Here is an 18,594-nt window from a genome sequence, read left to right as displayed (position 1 = left end):
TTATGGGGGGAAACCTTATCTCTAAAAGGGATAGCTCTTCTCCCAGCCCCCCGGCTTTGTTATCTGGCTGGTCACAGAGGCCTCAGAAGGGCTGGGGGTGGGTCCCAGCCCAGCAGGACCCCAGCCACCCAGGCCTGGAAGAGACAGCTAAATGGGGTCGGATGCTCAGCCCTTCAGAGAAACATCTGAACACAGCTGTTCCCTCTTCCTGCCACCCATGTGGTTGCGTTTTTAAATATGGCCTGAACTTGAGGCAGTTTCCATTTATAAAAATTCTTTAGGAAAACGCTCTTTCCAATAACAATATTCCCATGTGTGCCTTTTGCGTCTGCTATTTTCCTTATAAATGGATCTGCTGAAACAGAGTCTTCTTGTCCTCTGGATTCTGTGCTGCCCCACCGTTCGTTTCTGGGATCGTGGCTCGGCACAGGCAGGCAGAGCGCAGCTGCCCGCTTTGCATTCCTAGGATGCCTCTTACGGGGTCCCCACAAGCTGGGCACTGACGGCCATGGCCACAGGCACCCGGCCCCTGGGTCCCTGCAGGAGGGCCTGGGCCTCCTGTCTCCAGACACATCACAGGCTCCTGGTCCTGCTTCTCTCCACGACCTTCTGCTCTGGAAAAGGAGAGGAGACAGGCCACCTTGGGAATTTCTGGCCCCAAATATCAAGAATCTGGGCAGATGACCCCATGGCACTGGTTGCCAAAGGTGGTGGGACTATGGAACCACCTTTCAAGGGCCCAGGGCCGGCCTCGCCCGTACCACTCAGGGGAGACTCTGCAGGGAGTGCAGCAGGGGCGAAGTTGAAGTTCTTCAGGAGATTCCATGTGCCCAGGAGGTTGAGAGCCGCTGCCCTGGGGACAGCGCACCACACCCCTCCCCCAGGATGCAGGCATCGGATTGGGGCCCAGTGGGGAAGGGGTGTTTGCCAGTGTGTTTCCATAAAGCTGATAAGCCCTGTAGGGATTTGGCTGTCAGGACAGGCTTCTCCCAGGCAGACATTTTCTGTCTGTCACACGGGGGTTTGGGTCAAGTTAACTCCGGGTGATCTTATCGCTAGAATTGTATAATGTTATTCACTTCCTAAAGGGTGGCTCGAGCTTAGTTACGAGGACAACACAGGGACATGCCTCTTTCAGTCATTACACAACTCCCTGTATTCCCTGAGTTGTGAAATCTAGGGCCATAAACCAACTGTTTTCATTTCTTCATCAATATTGCAGTTTTTGATCCTCAGACACATCCCATGCACTTCGTCCTGCTTCTCCCCACAACCTTCCACTCTGAAAAAAGAGTTGTCTGATTGTCAAAGAGAAATGTTAATATATACACAAATATGTGCCTGTGTGTATAATGTATAATATATATGCATATATACATAATGTATATTATACAGACATACACATGTATATGCATTTATATACACACATGTATGTATGTATGTTGTATACAGACATACCTAGAAATGATCCCCGAATGACATTGGAATAGATTAAAATTGTGGGATGGGAGCCAGGGGCAGTTGACCCGCCCTTCCAGAAGCAAGGAGAGTCCGCAGGGGCAGCGTTGGGATTTGGAGACCAGAGAAGACACTGTAGTGTCAGTTGGACTCAAAGACAATGGTCCACAGTTGAGCAATGGTCAGGAAGACTTTTTTAAAAACACTCTGAGACATTTTTTAATAGTGGAACTTGTTGAACAGAGGATTTCATTTTAGCGGCAGAAATCAAATCTGAAAATGTGAGCAGAGAGTGGGGACCTGCGGGCTCTAACACCCCTCCGGCCTCCTGAGCGCTGACCGCGTGGCAGGAAGGGTTCCTACCTCCAGCCGATAGACCACCACCTTCCTCTAGGGCAGGGCCTCGGTGCCATCATGTCCTCATGGTCCCTCACGTGCCCAGCGTCAAACCAGATGCACATTCACTATTAGTTGCAAAAAACAAAGAGAAAACTCAATACTTTTATTTTTTTTTAAAAAAAATATATTTTATTGATTTTTTACAGAGAGGAAGAGAGAGGAATAGAGAGTTAGGAACATTGATGAGAGAGAAGCATCGATCAGCTGCCTCTTGCACACCCCCTACTGGGGATGTGCCTGCAACCAAGGTACATGCCCTTGACCGGAATCAAACCTGGGACCTTTCAGTCCACAGGCTGACGCTCTATCCACTGAGCCAAACCGGTTTCGGCAAAACTCAATACTTTTAAAAGTTCATAACAAAATTGACAAATTAGGTTTTAGGTTTAGGAGTAGATTTCAAAATATGATTATTGTTACCTGTCTTCCTGCGCACACACACACCGTTCCAGAATCCCACCAACTAATTTAACACATATACTGATCCCCTCTCTGCTTCTTCCTAAAGAGCTATTATTGCACACTCACTACATCACCGTAACCTATAAGGCAAATCATTTGGCAAGAGAGTAACCATGAAGTGCGTTATTGTGGGTTCTGCCATTAATGGGAGGAAGGTATTTTTTCTCCAGGAATGAGTCTCTCTCGAAAAAAAAAAAAAAATAAACAGTTGTCCCATCGTCTACTTCCTCCCTATAACGTGGGGACTGCAGGGAAATGGGGAAACTCTACTGGCGTGCATTTATGGAGGAAAGGTATTTTAAATGTTTTCAACCAATAATATCGTAAAAATGCCCAGGAGGCTTGTCATGTGGAGCCAGGAGTCTGCGAGGTGAGGTGATGTCTGCCCTGGTCCCCTTTGAAGCACTTAAACATGTTGCGAACGCAGAATAAACCCAATAACCCGGAAAGGTGGGAAGGGGGAGGGTCTTTACCCTCTGACTCAGGCCAGCTCTGCCTCTTGAAAGGGAAGCAGAGTATGTATCCAAGTAAGAACGTTTGGCGTCTGGAGGCGGGATTCCGAATGCGCGAGAGATCTCAAACCGTGCTGAATTCTAGCACTCCGTGTGCCATGGGGACAATGAGATGGTGCTCGCCAGAGCACCTGTCCCAGCTCTTCCCTCACCGCTCACACGCCTCCAGCAGCCTGCTGGGGGGCAAGGCGCAGGTCAGCGGAAGCACTTCAGCCTCCTCTGGCAGCACTGGGGCTGCAAAGCCAACAACCAGAACCGAAGAGAAGTTTGTTGTTGTTGTTCAGAAATGCCTTGGTTTGTTCATGCTCTGCCTACATTTATAGACTTGCTCAGGCCACCCACACCTTGCAAATAAGACATGCTCATACGTGTATAGGTGGGTTGTTTGAAATTTGGAAAACTTAGAAAGTCCTGTAGCTTCCGGCTGTGACCTGCTTCACCAACCGACTGGACTCTGCCTGTGTGTTTTGGCCACCATGCACCCCCGCCTGCATGTGCCAGTCCTGTCACCGGCTTTGTCCCCCGGGCCTGTGTCCTCCACCTTTCTCCACTGAGCAAATGCTTACTTCGTCTCCTTCCAACGCCTGGGGCCGGCTTTACCGAGAAGCCTCCTCCCGTCCACGGAGAGATTTTTCTCCTTGCTGTGCCGCTAGAGCACATGCACAGGGCAGGACTGCGCGTCTCTCTCCCAGGCGGTCCCCACCACCGGGCTGAGGGACCCTCCAGGACAGGGGTTGACTTCTGCCTGTGTGGAGCCTCTTTGTTTGCTGATCTGGGAGTAACTGAGCGGGAAGTTCCAGCCACACAGAACAGAAGGTCCTGGGACTGGTGAGGAAAAACACAGAATTCCTGAGAGGAGGGAGCCTCCAGGGCAGGGGGAGGGGGAAGGGGAGGGTGGGGACGCTGCAGCTATCATGGCAGATAGTAAACACAAAAAAAAAGGCTCGTCGAAACTCAAGGAAAAACCTAAACATTTCTAAGAAAGGTCCTTTCTAAGGAAAGAAATGGTTCATTTCTCAGAGCTGGGGGAAACAATATTTACAGCCATAAACATAGGCATCTTTTAACTATTAATACAAACAGTGATATGTCTGCACCAGAACAAGTTGGGAGGAGAGGTAACTAAGTCGGGGCCCATGGAATCTGAGCCCCCGTTGACAGGAATTATGGAAAAGCTACTTTAAAAGATAAAAACCCACGTGGGCACTCCTCTTTCCTTCTCTTTTCCTGCGAGATGCGCAGAGCCCCGGTTCCGATGGCAGCTCTGTAATCACCCGAGGCCCGAGTTCCTTCTATCTCGCCGCTCCCTGCGTCTGGACTCTTCTGTGAGAGATAAACAAGCCTTCATCTAATTTAAGCGGCCCTGGCTGGCTCTCCACACGGGCAGCCGACCGCCGATCCTATCTGACAGGAGAGATTCAATATGCCATTCAGAGGCAGAGAGCGAGCCGTGCACCGGAGCGCACCTCACCAGCTGTCAGACACCGTGGGGCGCACACAGGTGGAGGGGTGCGGGCAGTGCAGGGGTGTGGGTGGTGCAGGGGTGCGGGCTGAGCAGACATGCTGTCGGCTGCACATGCACCCTACATCCAGGGTGCTGAGTGAGCTCGTGGGGAGAGCCAGGCTGAGGGAAGGGTGCATCCTCGCAGCAGGAGCTCTGCCTGATTCCTAATCGGATGCACATGTCTGGCCATGATTGAAAACGCAGTTTGAATTATGGAGCCGCTGTTTCCATGAGCCTCGGCGGCGTGCTGCCGATTAAACTCCAGAGCTGATATCCTTCCTACCTCCTCACTCCCCACCCTCTCCCCTGACAGGTCTCCTCTGCCAGGGTCAGCCTGCTGCGTCCCTGCAGTCAAATCGTGCACTAGACTCATCATTGCACTAACATTAACTTTTTTTTTTTTTTTTCTTGAGAGAAGAGTGTCTTTTCCTAAATCACAGAATGCCCCGGTGTGAACTAGTGGCCCCTATCTTCCTCTGCCCTTAAAGTAAAATCCGAGATGCTCTTGTGGCCAGTCGTGGCCCCCGTGGTCTGTCCCTGCCTGGCTCACTGACCTCATGGTGACTTGTCCCCAGCGACAGTGCATTTCGCTCCCTGGCTCACCTTCCTGACACCCGTTTCCACCTCAGGACACTGGCACCTGCTCCCGGCTCTGCCAGGGATGTGGCCCTCAGCGGTCAGTCCCTGGATGTCACTGCTCTTCTATGGGACGCAGTCTCGAGGGAGGGAACTGCCTGCCCCTGAGGTGGTCGGGCCCGCAGAGGGGCTGGCAGCTGAGGACTGTGCCTGCAGCACCCCCAGCAGCTTCACTGCCTAAAGGGCCTGGGAGACACCCTCCACCCACCGCATCCATCTTGTTCACTTCCCCGCGAGGGCCTGCAACTGTGCGTGATCCGCAGGTTACACACAGGCCTGAGCAGCTTGGGATCCAGCCTCTCCTTCCAGGAACCACTGCATATTTCCACTGCAAACCACTGTGCTTCATTTTAAACACCAATCCCTAAAGGACACGGTGTGTCATCAGTCTTGGAGGAGATCAGTGGACAGGAGGCAGGTTTTCACTGTCCCCAGTGCCTTATCACCAGAGACAGAGACCCACATATCAGCAAACACTCCGTGGCCTCCCTCGCGGGCGCGCTGCCCACCTGGGCTGGCTGCTGCCTGTGGCAGAGGCTGTCCCAGGAGCTCTGGGGCGCCGCTGGCCTTGGGCCTGCTCGTGCGTAAGCAAAGCAAAGATGCTTCTGCTCAGGGGGTTCCCCTTGGCAAGTGGACCTGCATGTCAGCCTCTCAGTCTGATACCTCCGTCTCCCCAGTAAGACACTCTTGTAACGAGGCTCCTCAGAAGCAGGGGGAGGTGGAGAATCCCTCAGGGGTGATTGGATCTGCAAACTCCACTCCCATCTGCTGACAACGCTGAGCAATCGGGGCTGGTGCCGGGTGCCCACAGTGGCTGCGAGAGGCAGGCAGCTTCTGGCTCTGATCACCCCTCAGGAGCAGGGTGAGGTGAAGAAGCCCTGAGGGCTGATTGGGGCAGGCAGCTGCTGCTCCCACCCGCTGACAGTGCTGAGTGATCAGGGCTAGTGCCAGGCTCCAGCTCTGGCACCGGCAGCAGGTGCAAGTGGGACCAGCTGCAGGAGCAGGTGTGAGTGCCCGGTAGGACCATGGTGCGTGGGAGCAAAGACTTTTCGGTAACCACCAGAGGCCAGTCCCGATGATAGTGACCAGTGCCCTGCCGTGGTCTGGCGCCCCCACTCACCTGTTTCACCATCCTGCCACTGCCCATTCTACCATGTACTGTGCTCTGCCACCTGCTGCCAATGCCTGCCATGTTCCGTGCACACCCCCTGGTGGTCAGCACACATCATAGGAACTGGTTGTTTGGTAGTTCTGCCGTTCGGTCTATTTGCATATTAGGGTTTCATATATATAGCCTTTCCACATGTAGATATTAAACTAAATTCAGATGAAGATTAAGTTTAAAAAACATAGAGCTTGCGCCGGGACCGGTTTGGCTCAGTGGATAGAGCGTCGGCCTGCGGACTGAAAGGTCCCGGGTTCGATTCCGGTCAAGGGCATGTACCTGGGTTGCGGGCACATCCCCAGTGGGGGGTGTGCAAGAGGCAGCTGGTCGATGTTTCTCTCTCATCGACGTTTCTGACTCTCTGTCCCTCTCAATTCCTCTCTGTGTAAAAATCAATAAAATATTTAAAAACAAACAAAAAAAAAAAAACATAGAGCTTGTAAGGCTTGAAAATTTGAAGTATTTTTTTGTTGTTGTTCATGAATATGTTTTTAATTGGTTTTAGAGACAGAGGAAGGGAGAAGGATAGAGAAATAGAAACAGTTGTGAGAGAACCATCAATTGGCTGCCTCCTGCACACCCCCCCCCCCACCAGGGATCGAGCCCTCAACCCAGGCATGTACCCTAACTGGGAATCAAACCGTGACCTCTTGGTTCGTGGGTTGGTGCTCCACCACTGAGCCACTCTATCCAAAGTGTGTTTTATTAGAAAATTAAAGTAAAAGGAGATGGTCATATACTTTGAAGTTAGACATGACCATGTGACTTGTTCTAGCCAATGACATGAGAGTGGAAGAGCTGCGTGTCACTTCCAGATGGAAGCTTTGAGAACTGGTGTGAGAGCTTTGTCCTGTCTCGCCAGTGGTGGTGGCCTGTGTCCAGCCAGAGCTTTCATCAGCCAGGTCCTCAGCAGCCATGATGCAGGTGTGCAATGGACTAGAAGTGTCAGCGAGAAGCAAAGCTGGGGGACTGTTTGTTATGCAGCAGAGCCTGGGCCATCTGGACTGTCAGTACTCTTCTTTGGGCTTTTTTTCATGCTAGTCACCTATGTAAATCCAGATGGACACTTGGACTTGGTTTTCAACATGCCTCACACATATTTTGTTGTCTTTCCCAGATACCCTGATATCACTCCCCGACCACCCAGAGATGCCCTCTGCTGCTCTGAAATATCCGAAGTCTCTCAGCTTGTATTCTCCGGGGATGTGAACCCCAGCTGCTCCAGCTCCCGCTTCTCCTCTGTGTGCGGAACCTTCGTGGCAATCTGCCTCTGGAAACAGCCCAGGGAAAGGAAAGCGCGCCCTGGAGCAACTCCCACCAGCCTCCCCATCAGCTCTCTCACACCCACCTCCTGTCCCCCCTGAATCTGAGAGGTGATATAGTTTCCTCAGGACAGAGAAAGAGATCCATCTGCCTTGCTTTTAAATTCATGCTTGTGATTAGGTCATTCCTTTCCCCAGTTTCCTGTCCTAACTCCTAACTTCAGTGCATGGTTCTAACTCCCTTTAAAATACGACTCCAAACTCACCTGGGTCAGGAGCCGGTTCAGGGCGGCTTGCACAGGAAGTGATTGGCTCCTTCGTTTGCTGCCCCAGAGCTCAGCTATCCTGGGGCACCGTGCTCATGTTGCCTGCTGCTGACTCTTTTGTGGCGTGTTCTTTCTGCTTCTGCTGCCCTTTCAAACTAGATTTTACTTGTAGGGTTAGCAAGGAGCTCAGAGCTGAAATGCAGGGGCTATATTAATCTTCCACTGAGGAAATATTTAAGTAGCTTCTTTAGAGACAATGAAGAAGTCGTTTAATTGGAAACTTTTGGGGGAAAACCTTCCATGTCTTCAGGAAGGGGGCCAAGCACGCAGACCTGCATGTCTCAGGCATCCAATAAACAGGCTCAACGGGCTTAGGAGACATTTTCTGAGGCATATTTTTCAATTGTTTTCAGTGTGACGCTTTCACAGAAAACGTTTTGCAACATGGTTGATGCTTCCTGATGTTATTCATTCGTTTGCTTGTTCATTCGATGATTAAAAAGCACACAATAACCACTGGGAACACGGCATTCTGTGGTTAAGGCCAGGTAGGCAAAAGAAAATAGAAGGCACAGTGCCTGCTTCTATAGAGCTTGACGGGGATTATTCAAACAAGAGGAGGAGGGCAAAGGGAGGCCATTCCAGGGTCAATCACCTTGAGTGTAGCTGGCAGGTGAGTCAAACGTGAACACAAGATTTTACCAAGTGCTATGTGTGACTCCCAGTTCCTTATGCTACCAAAGCCAGGGGCAGGGGCCATGCAACTAAAGTAAGTGTGAAAAAATTAACCCCAAGTTGCTATTTCCTCTTCACTCCCTTCACTGCATTTGTTACTACCATTACTGCTAATAGCTTCCATTTAGTGACCAGCATAGAGACAGAGAAGCCTGGCTGGTAGCCTACTATGATTTCTTCCTTGCCCTCTTCAAAAAGAAAAAAATAATAATAATGATTGATTTTAGAGAGAGATCTATTTGTTGTTTCACTTATGGATGCCCTCATTGGCTGACTCTTGCATGTGCCCTGGCCAGAGATTGAACCGTGGCATATTGGGATGATGTTCTAACCAACTGAGCCACCCAGCCAGGGCCCGCCTTGCCCTCTTTTGAAAGGTGGTTCTTGACCCAAAGTGGGACACTCATAGGTGTCCGGACCCTGAGCAAGATGAGGATCATGGGAGATGAGGACACAATCTGAATGGGACTCCTCAAAGACTTTCTTGGGATTTATTTTTGAATTGGAGCCAAGAGAGAGGAGCCCCGTTTTGCTCTCTAGCTGTGAAACTGTCCGCATGTGAGCCTGGAGGTGCTGGGGGCCATGGGCAGGATTGTGGAGACAGCCAGAGCTGGAGAGAATGAATTCAACAGACCAAGGCCATCAGGAGGCCTTCGTGGTACTCACGTTCCCCTGGCCCTCCCCATCCTCCTCTTAGCTTGGTTACTCAAACCAGTAAAGCTCCCTGCACCACCTTTTCAAAAAATAAATAAGTTCAAAATGATCTTCTATCATCTAGCAGTCTTATTTCTTGTGGAGGCCAACAAATGCTCAACACTTTCCACAGTCCACTGTAACCCTCACAAAGTGCCTAGGAGGTGGGGATTATAAATTCCATTCTACAGATAAAGAAACAAGAACCCCAAGAGATTATACCACATATCTCAGTGGGCCAGGTGGACACACTTGCCATGGTGCACAAAGCTCATGTCCAGTAGGAAGCCCGAGGCACAGGCCAGGCCCCTGTACTCTGTGAAGGACGCACACAGAGCCGTGGAAGCCCACGGTAGGGGAAATCTCTTCTAAAAGGGTCAGGAGGGACTTGCCGAGAAGGAAAGACCCAAACCAACACCTGGAAGTCATTTCTTTTTCTTTTTGTCCCTAATGACATGTCTCTTACGATTATTTCTCATGATCTCTATCTCACCCAACTCATGTCTTTCCTTGTCCTTATTCTTCCATTCATAGCTTTTAGACCCCAGTCAACAAGCATTTATGGAACATCTTCCTGCCCTGGAGAGGGACTGATAGATGAATCAGGGAGACAGTAGAAGATGGAACGTTCTGGTAAAAGTGGCCGGGATAGTGCAGACATGGTCTCCTTCCTAGGCAGGATGCTCTACTCTGCACAGCCTCTTGTCTGTGGCTGCCTCTCCTCTGTCCTCTGCTTCCCTGGCCCATCCTCTGCTGCACTCCCACCCGTTATTTCTCTCCGTGTTCACATCTACACTCTCTTCATTTCCTGTTCCCGCCATTATTCCCACTGAGGTGAGGAATACGAAAAGAAACAAAGCAGTTCATTTGCGCTCGCTCTCTCTCTCTCTCTCTCTCTCTCTCTCTCTCTCTCTCTCTCTCTCTCTTTTCAACAAGCATCAGAAACACATGTAGACCAACAACCTGATCCAAAAGACATGAATGTGCCACTCGGGGTTGGATTGTGTGTTGGGTAAAGACAGTGTTCCTCCTGTTTGCTTACTGCCTTGGTTTGCCTTCTGTATGCGACCCTCATTTATTTCATTCCTGCTGTTCCTTCTATTTTTGATGTTCCATTACCTCAGTCTCTCCTGAGACTGAGAATAGGATGAGATGGCATGAATGAATGAATGAATGAGTGAATGATGTATGAATAGGATGCTTGCTGTGTGCAAGAAGGGCCTAAGATGATGGGTATACTATCAATTTTACCCCCCCCCCCTTTTTTTTTTTTTCCTGCTGTTCGTTTCTTTTTTCTCTGTCCTTGGTTTCTATTCGTTTGGCTCCTCTCAGGTCTCCTCTGTCTGCTCAGTGAGTTGTCCCCCTCCCGCAGGCGCCTGCTTGGACTGAGTGGCTCTGTCTACTTGTTTCTGAAACAAGAGTCACTGACTCTCCAAATCTGCAGCCTCACCGGGGAGGGAGGACTGACGGCTAGTGGGAGTGCAGTTTGTGGAGTCTGGGTAGCCTTGGCTCCTGCCTTCAACTCTTCCTGGTATTTAAAACATGTGATAGCTGAGATAAGATTCTAAGATATTATCAAAACCCAGGCCCCGGCACAACATAATCCAATGGAAATCTTACTCAGGGCAACAGTACCCACCCGGGTTTGCAAGCCAAGGCTGAACTGTTTTTATTGAGTCATGGAAACTTGCAGCCTCTTCACTATGGGATCAATGCACATGTTTTAACCAATCGCCCTTCGATTTCCTTACACCCAAGGACACCCTAATCCTGCTGAAACACATAAGGGACTCACTTTAACTTTTTGTATTATATTTTATGAAAATAAAACTGTTGGCGTTAAACTCAAAGTATGACCCTGAAAATCAATGTTTTGTTTTGTTTTTAGTTTCACCTCCTTTCACAGAAGATCCTTGTCTTTGCTATGTTTCTCTATGCGCCTCCAACCGTAGAGTGTGAGAGCGGTATTGAATCATCCTCAAGGCTTCTAAGCCAGGTCATTTATTTTGTATCCTCTTGGAATTAAATCATTCCCACAGCCAAACGTCTAACCTGGAAATGTGGAGGCAAAGGAATGAGGAGATGCCCGAGGGGGGTAAGGGGGAGAGGACTGAGGAAGATGCAAAAGAAGAGAAGGAAAGTTAGGAGGAGGAAGGGTGCAGAGAGAAGAGGAAGAAAGGAATTCCCCAAGCGCTCAGGACTGCAAGGGGAAACAAGATTCAGTTGGTTTACAAACTATTCAGGAATACTTTGCCTCCAGGTCAGATGGATCAGCTGCCGTTTGAGCAAAGGAAATCCTGGCAGCTTGTTTGATGTGAAGCGTTGGTAGAATTGGAACCGGAGTTGGGAGAAATAGGAACAGTCTGAGCCCAACTTGAGTTCTCAACCTGGTGTTTTCCCTGCTTCGGTTCCCATCAAGAGCTGGAATGTTAATCATTGTGTTCATTTCTCTTCTCAGTTTTTGGAACTTGATTCTTAAACTCTTCCAGGATTTATGGTTTCTTGGGAGTTCACAATAGCTTTGTTCTTTGATAGCCAGCAGATTTGGTATGACCAATTTTCCAGATTTTACTTTTCCTGGATGTTTGAAAGGGATTCTCTCACCTCCCGAAGTTGTTACCCTCTTCCTCAGGGTGGCTGCTCAGAGCCCAGCCACCCACATTGGCCGAAGTCCTGGAAAGCACAGCCACTCTTGCTTGTGATCTCAGCTAGGACTGCCCACAGCAGGTGAGTCTCCTGGCACTCATGCTGTGTCCAGAAGACAAGGCAAGGTGACTCATTCCTGAACCATAACCAGCAGTCATGGGGGTGTCCCCAGCCATGCAGGAGACTGCTTCAAGCTCACCTGACTAATCAACCATTTCCCCTCCTCCACATCTCCTCCCACATTTCATCAGGAAGCCAAGACTTTTATTGGCTAACATCTTCAAGACACGAATCAGCGTCATTAAATCTTTAGGGGAATGCCTGGGGCGCCACCCCGATCATACGGGTCACGAGAAATCAGGAGCAGAAATGTATCTGCTGGCCCTTCTGCGGCTACACAAGCATGGGGCAGGCAGTGCTGCAAAGTGCCTGGTCAGGCCCAGCTCAGACTCCTCGGGTTCCAATCCAAGTTCTGTGGCCAAGCAGCAAGGTGACCCGGGCAAGACACTCAAACTCCCTGAGCTTCCATTACTTCACAGGTAGAGTGCTCCAAAGAGTGTCTGGCACACAGCAGATGATTAATAAATGCATACAATTTTCATCATCGCCCCCTTCAACACCTCTGGGTCAGATTATGAGCTGTTTAAGTGAATAATTACCGTATTTTCCAGCGTATAAGATGACCCCCTAATTTTACAGTTAAAACATAGGTTTAGGCCTATATTCACTGTATAAGACTACCCCCCACTTCCGAGGCAACACCAGTTCTTTTTTTAATTGACTGCCTTTCTGACTCTGGCCAATCTGAGCAGGCTTTTTACTAGAACACAGTGTAGCTTCGGGTACAGAACATGTATAATTTGCATGCATAAAAAGCCTGCTTGGATTTGGCTGAGTTAGAGAGGTGGTCTATTAAAAAAAGAACTGGTGTTGCCTTGGAAGTGGGGGGTAGTCTTATACAGCGAATATAGGCCTAAACCTATGTTTTAACTGTAAAATTAGGGGATCGTCTTATACATCCGATCGTCTTATATGCCGGAAAATACGGTACCCACAAATCCAATTACCACCGTAACAACTCGTTCACGTTTGTAGAGTCCCGGTTATGTGCCCCTGTGCGAAGCACTGTGATAAGGGCCCAGTGGGCACCACTCTCATTTAACATTGTCAGCGATGCTATGACGAGGGGGGGGGGGGGGGGCGGGGAAATACGACTAGGATTAGCTTCCTTCTACAGGAAGAAATGGAGGCTCAAGGCAAATAATAAACTACCCAGGGCCGTTCCCTAGTGTGAATAGAGGCCATTTATTGACACCCAGTTCTCTGACTCCACAGCCCACTCCAGCCTCTCTGAGCCCCTGCTTTCCTATACATTAGCCTGTATGCAAACCAAGCCATCCAGAGAGGGAGGAAGCACCGCTCGTGGTAGCATAGTTCGTGGAGTCTGCGTAGCCTTGGCTTCTGCCTTCAGCTCTTCCTGGTACTGTATTTAAAACACGTGATAGCTGAGATAAGATTCTGAAATATTATCAGGCGGGATAAAATTTAATAAGCACCAAACTGTGTGTGGATTTGTGTGCGCCTGTGTGTTATTTGTTTGCTTAAATCAGATTTATCCATTAGGGAAAAAATCTTAAGCATGCCTTTCTCAGACACCGAACCGGCCTGTAAGACAGCGATGTCCAGAGAACCTTTTACAAAACCCTCCTCTGGCAGCAAACCCCCCCCCCCCAAAATGGAAGTGGATGCCCCCCTTGCCTCTGCCCCTTCGTGTGTCCTGGCTGGTTCCTGACCTTGGCTCTCATATGCAAGACTTACTTGTTCTGATTGTTATAGTAGCTACTGAATCTGTTGCCAAACGATAAATTGCACCTCAACTCTTCACTTTTCTCCCGAGTTGTTCGGAATCACAGCAGGTGATTCCGTGTAAGCAGAATCACCTGCTGTGTCGGTGTAAGCAGAAACAACGCTGTTTTAAAAATGAGGTTAACACATGGACAGACCCTTCCATGAATGACGAGTGCATTTGCTTGCTATTACTGCGGTCACAGGTTACCACAACTTGCAGGTCTTAAAGAGAGCAAGTCTATTATCTTACATAGTTTTAGACATCAGAAGTCCAAAATGAGTCACATTGGGCTGAATCAAGGTGTCAGCACTGCTGCGTCCCTTCTGAAGGCTCAAGGGGAGGACCCCTTTCCTTGTTTTCCAGCCTCCGGAGGCTGCCCACGTTCCTTGGCTTGTGGCCCCTTCCTGCCATCAATGGCGTCACATCTCCTCTGCCTCTCCTACCGCTCTCTTTCCCGTGTAAGGACCCCGTGATTACATCAGACCCAGCAGCCTCATCTCCCCACCTCAAGATCCTTCATCACACCCACAATGCCCCTTTTGTCCTGTAACATTGTCACAGGCCCCGAGGGCCACAGCAGGGACATCTCTGGGGCACGTTATCCTGCCGTCACAATAGGTTTCTGTCTGTTCAGGCCCCCGGAACTCTCACTGCATGGCTCCTGCGGGTGGGACTTCCCCTCACGGGAGGAAGGAGCTGGCAGGACTCTTCCCTCCCTGCAGTCCCAGTGTGAGGACGTGGGTCCCACGTGGAAAAGCCTCCCCCGAATCCTTACAGTCGGGGTGGGAGACGTGCACGTGGAGCCCTAATCGGAGCAGCTGCATCGAGGAGGAGCAAGCTATTTCTGCTTCTGTTTTGCCTCTGCTGCCTCCTTGAGCCCAGAAGGAGGAAGGGTGAAGGCAGGGTCTTACCACCACTCTACAGGGCAAGTCAATAAGCAGCCGCACAGTTACCCGGAGGCCACCTGCCCTGGCTCTGAGCAAAGGATGTTTGGAACAACCCATGCACCTGCCTCCCTGTCTGCTGAATTAGTCCGGAAGGTCCTGACCCCTTGACACCTGGGGCCCCACCTGACAGTCAGTCTTGAGAAAGGCAGGGCACTGGCCCTTTCCAGAAACATCTGAATGGCTTTTTTTTTTTCTTCTTCTTCTTTGTAAACTCGCTTTGAGGATGTTGCTCATTTTCTTTTTTGAAAGGGTGAGACCTCTGGAGTGTAGTTGCCAGTGTGCTGGCCTACAGAGGACCCGAAGTGGGATTGGAACTGTCATCCACTTCCATGTCTGTCCGTGGACTCAGGATTCGAGAAGGGGACATTGGCTGCAGGCTAAATCCCACAGTGGCAAACAGAGTGACAGCAAGAGCCGCAGCAGACCCCAAACGCCTCCACGAACGTGAACTGGAACTCTCTGCATGGGATTTCGTGGTTGTATCTGCTTTGTCTGCAAGTCGAGTGTCCCTGTGGTCCGAGGCAAGCCTGGGCCCGCATAAATAAATAAACCGGCCGCTCTCCTGCCTGGAAAGCGCTTGGCTGCATCTGGGACTCTGTGACTATCTCCTCCGGGCTCCGCAGGCTGTTTGCTGTTGGCCACACAGCCCTGCCCGGTGGCCAGCTCTGTTCTCGCTGGGAGGTTGAGTGTCGGAGGTAGGCTGCCGGACCACACAGGATTGTTAATAAACTGTTTACTCCACGCTGGTGTTCAGGCCGTTGCACCCACTGTGGTTCAGCTCCACCTTAATGACCGGATCTCTGCCGCTAATACCCCCTCATCAGGCGCCTCAGAGCGGGCTGGCATTCCTGTCCTTTGTCTGGCAAGCTCTTTGCTTTTCAGCCTTTCCCCGTGCATCCTACCTCTGCATCCTTCCCGAGTGTTCTGCCCATCCCTCTGAAAAGGCAAACAATCCAGATGCTGGAATCACCAGTAGCTTCAAGGAATGGCTTTTCCTAGTATCCCCACATCACAGGGAGTGGGGGAACCAGCCTGTGCCCTCGGAGCCCCTGGGCGTGAGAGTGACTCCGGTGGGGAGGGCCAGCTGCCGCCGTCCAGGTGGGGCAGGAGGCTCAGGGTCTCTGTGCCCAGGGCGCCAGGAGCTGACCACCACTCTCCTTTCTGGAAGGTCTTGGTTACATTTAGCTCTACCTTCACACGCTCTAAGAAGATTCTTCAGAAACAGCCTGTGAGGCCAAGCCCCGGGCCGGCCCGTGGGGAAGAAAGAAAGCCCTTTGTGGCTTGCCCCCTTGGGAGGAGAAAGCCGAGCTGAGAGCCACGGCCCCGCCCCCGCCTCCCTGCGCGCCTCCCGCAGCCATTCCGAGGATGCTGACAGCCATAAAAAATCAGGCCTGTTAGCAGCAGGAAAGATCACAGGCCCTGATTCCTGTTGAGCTCCTCCAACAACAGCTGCCATCTGTCTCACCGTCACAGGCGAATGCGGGCCCTGATTTATGGGCGGCCCGGGTCAGGGAGTGGGCCGCGCACTGCCCTTTCCCCCACAAACACCCGGCGGGCCGGCCTGGGAGGGGTGATCGCAGGCCATCAATAAATCCCGGGGATAACACAACGCGGAGGTTAGCACAGGGAGCGAGGGGGACCGCCGCGAGCTATTCCCATCACGGGCATGGCTGTCTTCTGTGCGTCCGAATGCATTTCAGCAGCTAATAAAAGTTCTGGAGGGTTCTTTTTCCCCTTCCCTTTTTCTTTCTTTCTTTCCTCTTCTCTCTCTCCTGAAACCCGTAGAGCTTATAAATTACAGGGCGGAAGGGTGTGAAAGATACAGAGTGGTTTGAAGCAGTGCTGACAGCCTCAACCTAATTGATCATAAAAGAGAGTCCAACGCAATAGGTGAATGAACCATTTACCAAACCAGAAGGAGGTGGCTCCCCTGGGGACAGGGGGACAGACACCCGGAGCCAGGCGGGCAGCCAGGAGCCAGGGTACCAGGGATAGTGCTGCAGGCGCAGGCTCCGGGCCCACAGGCCTGCACGTGTGCCTGTGGCTTCGCCCTGAAGGCCAGGCCAGGAGGCCGCTCCTATAAACTCAGAGCAAGTCCAGACCGCTGCGCCAGCCTGCAGGCAAGGTCGCTCTCAGAGTGATCAAAAGCTCCATCTCTCACATCCTTTCCCCAGACAAACATTTCCCCAGACCCTCAATTGCTGGCCATTAAGTCCCTTTAGGTTTTATTGTGCTAAAATGGAATTGGTTGGAGAGTAGAATTAAATAGCCTTGCTGTGGACTAATGAGTGTGTTGGGGTGTGTGTGTGAGTGTGAGTGTGTGTGTGTGTGTGTGTGTGTGTGTGTGTGTGTGTGAGTGTGTGTGTGTGAGTGTGTGTGTGTGTGTGTGTGTGTGTGTGTGTGAAGCCAACAAAGGTTTAGGGGAAGGGTTGTGCTGGACAATGCATGTGGAGAGAGGCAGCCAGTTGGCAGAACGTGGTCACAGACGGCACCGTTGCTGGGACACCTGACAAACCTGCTGTAATTAACAAGGACAGGCCCACACCCCGCATGGGGCTCTCACCCAAGGAATCCGTGAGGCGCTCCAAAACCATCTGCTCTTTTAAATATCTTAAACAAGCCATGCCATCGTGTACGCTGGCTTAAAAGCAATCGCTTTTTAAAAAGATACATTACAAAAAGGAAAGAGCTAGGGGTTGAAATCCATTCCATTATTGCACATTGCGTATGTTTTACTAGAAGTGGGTTTATATGGGAGAGGCACCTGCCTTGGCTTTCCTGCCCTTTCCATTTCTCCTTGTCCCCTCACACCCCCCCCACCCCCCCACCCCCGTGTCACCTGCTGCCACCAGAGTGGACCATCCTCACAGGTTGGACTGTGTTTCACCTCCAGTGTGATTCCATGTCCAGCCGGCTCTTCAATGACAGATCCTTCGGTCAAGGCCATGGCCTTGGACGTGGCTCTGAGGGCCCTTTCCAGCTTGCCCTTGGTCTCTGGCCTTCCTGCTGGGAAGGCCTATATCCCCACTGCCCAGTGGCCGCCATGCTGTGTCAGGCCATGCCCTCCACACCTCCTGCCTCCCGTGTCTGCAGGGCCTTCGGCTTCCCACCTGGAGAGCTTCCCATTGCGCCCAGATCACACATGTCAAACTCAAAGGCCCCCACGGGCCAGGAAACTGTACGTACACAGGTGTACGTTTCTGTCACCGCAAAAAAACAAAAGCTTCAATTTTCATAGAAACGAGGTTTATTTCAATAGAGGCATGCTGACTACAGAGGGCTGAAAATAATAAGTCATCCTTAACATAGAATAATAGTACATAGGATAATATTTAAAAAATTAATATTTGTTCTTGAACGTTAACTCGCCAGTCACTGAATGACTGCACAAATTATTAAGCCTAAGGCAAGTAAACCTATTTTTCTTGTTCTCTGAAAGCGAAACATTTCCTGCTGTGCACAACAAACAAGTCAGTCCAAGACGAATGACGTGGCCGTTGGCTGCTAAAATATTCGCCACTGTTGTTAGTGGAGAGAAACGGTGCGCCTTCGCGGAAGGCACGGAAGGGAAATGAATGCAACACGATTATAGTCACCAGTCATTAGCGAACGTTGTAGTTAGTTATTAATATTATGTATAACAGAATATTGTAAAAATTCAGTTACGAAATTTTTATTAGAACGTTTCGTTTTTTTCTAAATATTTTTATTGATTTTTCACAGAGAGGAAGAGAGAGGGATAGAGAGTTAGAAACATTGATGAGAGAGTATCATCGATCAGCTGCCTCTTGCACACCCCCCACTGGGGATGTGCCCGCAACCAAGGTACATGCCCTTGCCCAGAATCGAGCCCAGGACCTTTCAGTCCGCAGGCCGACGCTCTATCCACTGAACCAAACCGGTCCCTGCTAGAACGTTTCTTACATACCATTATAGTGGCTGCGAGTTTGACATGCTTGGTCTAGATGCAGCAACGTGGTCACCTGGCACACCCTGTGGTCGCTCAGGTCTGGGTCCCTTGCTCACAGCTTCGTACCCTGCTCTGCAAGCGCTGCTGTCA

The sequence above is a fragment of the Pipistrellus hanaki genome, assembly GCF_964339955.1.
Source record: "Pipistrellus hanaki genome assembly, chromosome: 11".
NCBI classification, from domain to species: domain Eukaryota; kingdom Metazoa; phylum Chordata; class Mammalia; order Chiroptera; family Vespertilionidae; genus Pipistrellus; species Pipistrellus hanaki.
The sequence above is the reverse complement of the archived record's forward strand: the minus strand, read 5'-3'. Positions refer to the sequence as shown.